The following is a 7,748-nucleotide window of genomic DNA, read 5'->3' as shown; positions in this document are numbered from 1 at the left end:
TTTTTCATAATGCAGAGGCTGTGCCTGATACACATCTTTCACGTGTTGTTTGGCAACCATGGTGCCCAGTAAACGCCATATGGCCAGATCTTTGCATTGAATTCCAAGTATTAATTCCTCCATACTTGTGCACAGTTGAGTTTTTATTCCATTCCCTTCATGAACCATGTTTTTGAACTTTACATCATAGTAAGATAGTACATGCCGATGAATAATTAATAGATGCTTGAAAACATCTATCCCCCACCATCTGCCTGTGTTTGGCCTAAAACCCAATCACCCAGAATGCCCAAATTCACCTTACATACTCTAGGAATGTAAGCAGGTTAATGCCTGTATATCCATCACAATCATCACTCCCAAATGTGAAGACATGTCACGAGACTCGCTGACTTTTCTTAAAATACTTGAGAAATACAAATCATAGCTGAATATTTTCAATTCCATGTGTATAAGCCTTTGTCTCAGATTTATTGTAAAATAAATATACATGTACAATATAAACATTCAAATATCAGAAAATATTTAATGTATGTTGCATTTCTTTCACACTGTACATAACCAACCATGCTAAACAAGACATGATAAAAACAATCCAAGTCATGGGTTGCATACAATATGCAACTTTGGTTTATTGATTACAAATTACATAAAAGGTTCTGAAATTTTACAATACAGGTATAGTGCAATCTAAATAAGCAAATGTACTTTTACAGTGATTTCCCAAATGTTTATAACTACACAAATACTAGCATGTATGTTCCCAATAAAGTAGTCTCCTTCCAAAATGGCTAAAACCAAAATTAGTTTAGTTGTGCTCACAATATTGTTCACATATCCGTTCTATTTCAAGTGACATTTGAGTCTGTATGGATTTGCTGTGCAAAATACTGCTGCAACCATTCAATAACTCCAACCCTGAACGAACTTTATCACATTTTTCCAATACTTTGTTGTGGCACTTCCATTAACAGGGCAATTACTGTGCCCCATGGGCCCCACAAGTTCACAAGTAATTGCGATTCACACCACAGCACCTGAAGTACCATTGATGTTTAACAACCATGAATTAGCAGGACCAAGCGAACGTATCCTTCTGAGTAGAAACCTCGACCACCGCCATAAAATGCTTTCGGGCTTTCTACATCACGGGTAGTCAGCCATCCTTGTTCTCCTTGATGGTGTCAACCAGCTCTTTCAGACGCGACAGGTGGTACACGGCCCTGAGAAGAGACACGATTGAGAGAAAATTACTTGGTTGACTTATTATCAAGGTGGAAGCCAGAAAAATCTCACCAAGTCTCAGGAGGGTTTGGCAGTGATATTTTGCAAATTTCATCAGCGAGTGGTATGTGAGAGGAAAACGGAGAACCCGGTGAAAACAGAGGGAGTAAAATGCAAAACTCCGGATATAGATTCAAGATTCCATTGCCGTATTACTAACTCCTGGTTACCTAGCAGCCAAAATCTATAATATATGCTATTTCAAAACAGTCTCCCATCCAAGTAATAACCAGGCTTACCTGCTTAGCTTATAACATTCAAAATCTGACATCATACTTAGAGGCGGTGCAGCCTCTATGCTGTGCGTGAGTGTGGATATAAAGATAAATTCACAATGGCGTGGAGGGGTTTTCCCAGGGACGATCAGCCCCTAGAAAGACGTCCGTGTTGAAGCTGCCCGGGGAGGGGGCCTCCAAGCCGGGGGAGTCCAACTCCATGTGCGCCCTGCTCAGCAGCTCCTCCAATGAGGCTGTGCATCAAGAATCACGCATCGCACGTCACAACCACATGGGTGGCCGCTCAGCCGTCTCTGTGAGAAAAGACTGAATATGTACCTGAACACATATGAAATGTCATCTGCTATATACAGACTATATATATACACACACCTAGGGATCTATTGTCCTCTGACACGGGCTCCTCGTTGGCTACATTCGTAAGGCCGGAGATATCCAAAACTTTGAGCCACTCTGGGTACTTTGGTCTGCTTTGCGGGCTCTGAGCGGCACCTGCTCTCTTTGTGCTGGTATCCGTCTCGTGGCTGCTGGTCTGGGAGTCCACATCGCAGTCACGCAGCCAGGCCGGGTACCTGAGCTCAGGAATGCTCGTGATCCCCGACACATCCAGCTTATCCTTTTGGCTTGTCAACCACCTGAGATAGGTACTTGTCGCACAGCCGCCGTTCGGCAAGTGCTCACGCCTAGTTGCTTCACTGCTCCGTAAGTACAACAAAACATTCGTCTGGTTAGAAAAGAAATAATTTTCGGGCTTTGCCGACAAATTTAATGGCATCACGGCCTTGTTGCTTCTCGCTGTTGAGCTCAACCGTTTAGTTGGCTTATTGCCCCTCACCAATGATGCGCCGAGGCTGTGCGCGGTGACCCCGAGAGATGACCGCTTGCCTCTGTGCGACACTGCGAGGTCTCGGTGGGCGCCAGGCGAGCGGAGCAAGGACTTGGAGGAACCGTCAACTGGCGCCGCTAGGAGCTGATCCGTGGTTAGACTGACCGTCGGGCTATGAGCCACGACCGCTGCAGCGCAGCAGTGAGGCTGCACGTGCCCGAGATGAGGTCCTCCACAAGCAGCATGCCACCTGCAATGTAAGACCCACAGACATTTTACTGGTACACAATGAATTTGCTCTCCCCTAGATTCCTTGACCCCTGAACGGCAATCCTGCAATGTTGCCTTACTTTGCACCATCAGTAACTAATGATGTTATCCGTTTGTGGAGTTTGTGAGAATATGGGATAAATCAGTGCATGAGCTGTTATTGTTTAAACTTCAGATGTGTCCAGTCTAGGATCTGCAAATTTTGACACAAAGGTTGGAGGATCACTTAGATTTCACAAACTTTACAAACTCGATAATCAGTGAAGTTGCTGGAAGATGACAGGAGAAAGAAATGCATGCACCAACCTATCTGTTCAGACCTATGCTATCCTCTCATATGCGTGTGCTTACTGTGGATAGTTTTCTCTGACATAAAATGAACTCATTAATGGAATTTGCCAAGCATCCCAGTGTGGGACTCTCACGAAAATGTATCTTTAGACCTTATTAAGGGTTTTTTTTTCTAGGGGAATTACATTACATTCATGATAGCATAGCATAATTGACAAGCACCCAGTACAAGCAAAAAAAATGGGGTTCTCCTCTCCAATTATCCCCCCTCCAGTCAACTAGCTTCGATACCTTGTGAGACCTCCTTTGCCAGTAACAAGATATAGTAATAGGTTTTTACCCTTTTATCTGGCACAAAAACTGACACCTTTATACAAGGGATCATGTTTGCGATAACCACAACGCAAGTAGTCAAAATGCAAACAAGAAGACGCTAAGAATAAGAAGACGCCTTTTGGCGTCTTCTGGTCCAACACCAGTGGAGACTGGGATCTCAGAAAAGCCGTCTCGGGTGTGGACCAATCAAATTCAAGGACAGTGCATATTATCAGTTGTCTTTTTTGTTTGCATTTTGACTACTTGTGTTGTGGTTATTGCAAACATGATCCCTTGTATAAAGGTGTCAGTGTTTGTGCCAGATAAAAGGGTAAAAACCTATTACTATAGCTTCGATACCATTGCACCGCCTGCACACTCGATAGCCACTCGAGCGCAAGCACCACGGAGCGATTCCTCGCGTGGCGAGAGGCGCAACCCACCCTCATCCACACTGTGCATCCTCCTCTCCTCCACGCGTCTCCGCTCCGCTATGCTGCGCGGCGCTGTGCTCTGCACGTATCCTGGATGGCGGTGACGCACAGATTCCGCTCTGCTCAAAGTCCTCGATGTAGGCGTCCAGCGCACCGCTCGCCTACGAGCAGCACTGCTCTCCGCACACCACAGGGCTGTGCTAGCCCCCGCTTCCGGTCCGGAGCAGCGAGCTGCCCTGGCTGCCGCGAGGGCTTGTGTCCGTCACCGTGCTGTCGCCCGAAGGGCTGTTTGTCTCACCACCGTTGCAGTTCATTTTGTACGATTTGGGATGCCCGAACCGGATGGGGCCAGGGAGAGGAATCGCTGTGGCTACCAGGTCACCACTGGTCCTGGTATGGGGGGCACCATGAGGAGCTGCTGTGTGCGGAAAGTGGGTCCGACGTCACAACGCATGGGCCAGTGTCGACCACTTCGCGTTAGCAGCTTCAGCGTTAGGTCTCTTAAGCTACTGTGGCTGTTGTCCTTTTTTCAACAAAAATTCCAGCCTTTCCCATGCTTTCCTTCATCACACCTGCAAGCTCTATGTACAATTGAAGTGTAATAAATGCTCTACCTGCCTACTACTACATTATGAATGATATACATTTAAGAATTAGCTGGAGACAACTCCATGTTTAAAACACACTGTATTCAAAAGAGAAGGCTTAACATTTAACATTGGTTAACGTTTGGCATGTACACCTGCATATCAACAAATTACAGTACTACTAATAAAATGAATGCTACATATTAATAGTGGTATTACAGTAGTATGACTACTTATATTTATATATTATCGCACCTCCGAAGAGCACGGTGGGCTTGGTACGGTGCGAAAGAGATTCAACACACATACAGAATACAATACTTTCCGAGCACATTATGCATACCGAACCTCCAAGTTCCTTACCCTACCCTGAATAACAACGTGTGCAGAGTACAGCTCCTTTTTCAATCCATTGCTGGCTGACAGCTGTCCCATGCTATGCAGCTCCCAGGGGGAGGGGTTATTTACCGTACTTCACCACGCTGGTAAGTGTGAATTTGGTGATGGCAGGGGGCTATAGAAGTGCATTACAACAATGTACTGAACATTGCTGCACAATGTCAGGGGGCTATAGAAGTGCATTACAACCACGTACTGAATACTGCTGAACTGGTGGCAGGGGGCTATAGAAGTGCATTACAACCACGTACTGAATATTGCTGCACTGGTGGCAGGGGGCTATAGAAGTACATTACAACCACGTACTGAATATTGCTGAACTGGTGGCAGGGAGCTATAGAAGTGCATTACAACCACGTACTGAATATTGCTGCACTGGTGGCAGGGGGCTATAGAAGTACATTACAACCATGTACTGAATATTGCTGCACTGATGGCAGGGGGCTATAGAAGTGCATTACAACCACGTATTGAATATTGCTGCACTGGTGGCAGGGGGCTATAGAAGTACATCACAACCATGTACTGAATATTGCTGTACTGATGGCAGGGGGCTATAGAAGTGCATTACAACCATGCACTGAATATTGCTGCACTGATGGCAGGGGGCTATAGAAGTGCATTACAACCACGTACTGAATATTGCTGCACTGGTGGCAGGGGGCTATAGAAGTACATTACAACCATGTACTGAATATTGCTGCACTGGTGGCAGGGGGCTATAGAAGTACATTACAACCACGTACTGAATATGGCTGCACTGGTGGCAGGGGGCTATAGAAGTGGATTACAACAATGTACTGAATATTGCTGCACTGGTGGCAGGGGGCTATAGAAGTGCATTACAACCACATACTGAATATTTCTGCACTGATGGCAGGGGGCTATAGAAGTACATTACAACCACGTACTGAATATTGCTGCACTGGTGGCAGGGGGCTATAGAAGTGCATTACAACCACGTACTGAATATTGCTGCACCGGTGGCAGGGGGCTATAGAAGTTCATTACAACCACGTACTGAATATTGCTGCACTGGTGGCAGGGGGCTATAGAAGTACATTACAACCACGTACTGAATATTGCTGCACTTGTGGCAGGGGGCTATAGAAGTGCATTACAACCATGTACTGAATATTGCTGCACTGGTGGCAGGGGGCTATAGAAGTACATTACAACCATGTACTGAATATTGCTGCACCGGTGGCAGGGGGCTATAGAAGTGCATTACAACCACGTACTGAATATTGCTGCACTGGTGGCAGGGGGCTATAGAAGTGCATTACAACCATGTACTGAATATTGCTGCACTTGTGGCAGGGGGCTATAGAAGTACATTACAACCACGTACTGAATATTGCTGCACTGATGGCAGGGGGCTATAGAAGTGCATTACAACCACGTACTGAATATTGCTGCACCGGTGGCAGGGGGCTATAGAAGTGCATTACAACCATGTACTGAATATTGCTGCACTTGTGGCAGGGGGCTATAGAAGTACATTACAACCACGTACTGAATATTGCTGCACTGATGGCAGGGGGCTATAGAAGTGCATTACAACCACGTACTGAATACTGCTGCACTGGTGGCAGGGGGCTATAGAAGTACATTACAACCACGTACTGAATATTGCTGCACTGGTGGCAGGGGGCTATAGAAGTACATTACAACCACGTGCTGAATATTGCTGTACTGATGGCAGGGGGCTATAGAAGTACATTACAACCACGTACTGAATATTGCTGCACTGGTGGCAGGGGGCTATAGAAGTACATTACAACCACGTACTGAATATTGCTGCACTGGTGGCAGGGGGCTATAGAAGTGCATTACAACCACGTACTGGATATTGCTGCACTGATGCCCGCCACGTGAGAGCCACACAGCAGGACAATTCTATACTGTACAATATTGAAATGATTCACCTACAAATACTAAACATTATTGTCTTAACAATCAATACTACTTTTAACATAAACAATAACTAATAAATGCACACGTAGTAATCGCCGTGCTAACCCTTAGCGTGCAATGTGAGCAGAACTTGTGTTGTAAGTCGTACCCAGTCCATTACCGCGCCACACACTCCCATTAACAAACCAACGACATTTACTGAATGTCCTCCTCCTTTACACGGCACAACCAGACAACACTTTGCACACCGAAGTGTCCAAGTCGCGTGCTGAGTGAAGCAAACCCCATTCAATTCTAGATTTAAAGCTTTCGTGGCTGCTAGGATCCATACTCTTTGGTTCTATTGGGTAAAGTCACGTAGGTGAAAATTGTTATTTTATTTTCACCTACGTGACTTTACCCAATAGAACCAAAGAGTATAAACCCCATTCACTCTGCGCTCAGCGTTCAACAAAGTTGAACCTGGCTCGCCCTCACGCCTGCCCATCTCTCTCCGTCTCTCACCGGAGATTATTCCATTGATCGTCTTCGCCTTGCCGTCCAGAGATCCGTGTGGATTATCCGTGAGGGTAGTTAAAGGTCGCGGTTATTCGGGGGAAGTTTTTTTTATTAATTTTCCCGCCACAACCACCGCGTCGCCAACGGCCGCTGAAGGCGATGTCCGAGACATGCCGCCCGCGCATGCGCACTGAGGGTTGAGAGAAACCTGCGGGGAGGGGCAGCGGGGGGCGGGGAAGCCGCCGCTGTTGGCCACACCCACATTCAGGCCACGCCCATATTTAACTGACGTCACGGTGACATCATTCTGGGTCGGACTTTATCGTGGGCTGCCTGTGCACGCGAGGAGCTCCTGACTTCTGACTCTGAATTCGAGAAAAAATCAAAGATTCACGATGTCTACCTTCGTCGAGATAGGTAAAGTTTAACGTTAGTGTTAGGGAGGTGTGTTTGTGTTATATGTTGAGGCTGTAGACAAAACTGCTGGGGATGTGCCAGATGTCTCCATCTAACGTTAAGGAGGTTGGAGTCTGGATAGCGCATACCAGGTGTTACAGGCTACATGATGGGAAGCAGAAGGCATTCTAGTAAAATAGGTTTTTGTTTGTACGTTAATGCTCCTCCTTTTCCTTTACCAACCCATACTCACCGGCATGGTGAAGTATGTGCAAATAACCAACACGATTCGTGC

At 46.2% G+C, this 7,748-nt stretch overlaps 1 long non-coding RNA gene across 1 annotated transcript; it reads right to left on the bottom strand.

The window, feature by feature from the left end:
- Positions 1-454: 454 nt before the first annotated feature.
- LOC142924818 (uncharacterized) lies at positions 455-7,323 on the bottom strand. Its single transcript, XR_012941896.1, has 4 exons — positions 7,064-7,323; positions 2,356-2,596; positions 1,618-1,753; positions 455-1,223 (listed from the first exon to the last, which is right to left on the bottom strand). It is a non-coding gene; the product is annotated as an uncharacterized LOC142924818 (long non-coding RNA).
- Positions 7,324-7,748: the final 425 nt, after the last annotated feature.

Source organism: Petromyzon marinus, chromosome 17 (genome assembly GCF_048934315.1).
Source record: "Petromyzon marinus isolate PM22_M1 ecotype Great Lakes invasive population chromosome 17, UKy_Petmar_22M1.pri1.0, whole genome shotgun sequence".
Taxonomy (NCBI): Eukaryota; Metazoa; Chordata; class Hyperoartia; order Petromyzontiformes; family Petromyzontidae; genus Petromyzon; species Petromyzon marinus.
The sequence above is the reverse complement of the archived record's forward strand: the minus strand, read 5'-3'. Positions and strand labels throughout refer to the sequence as shown.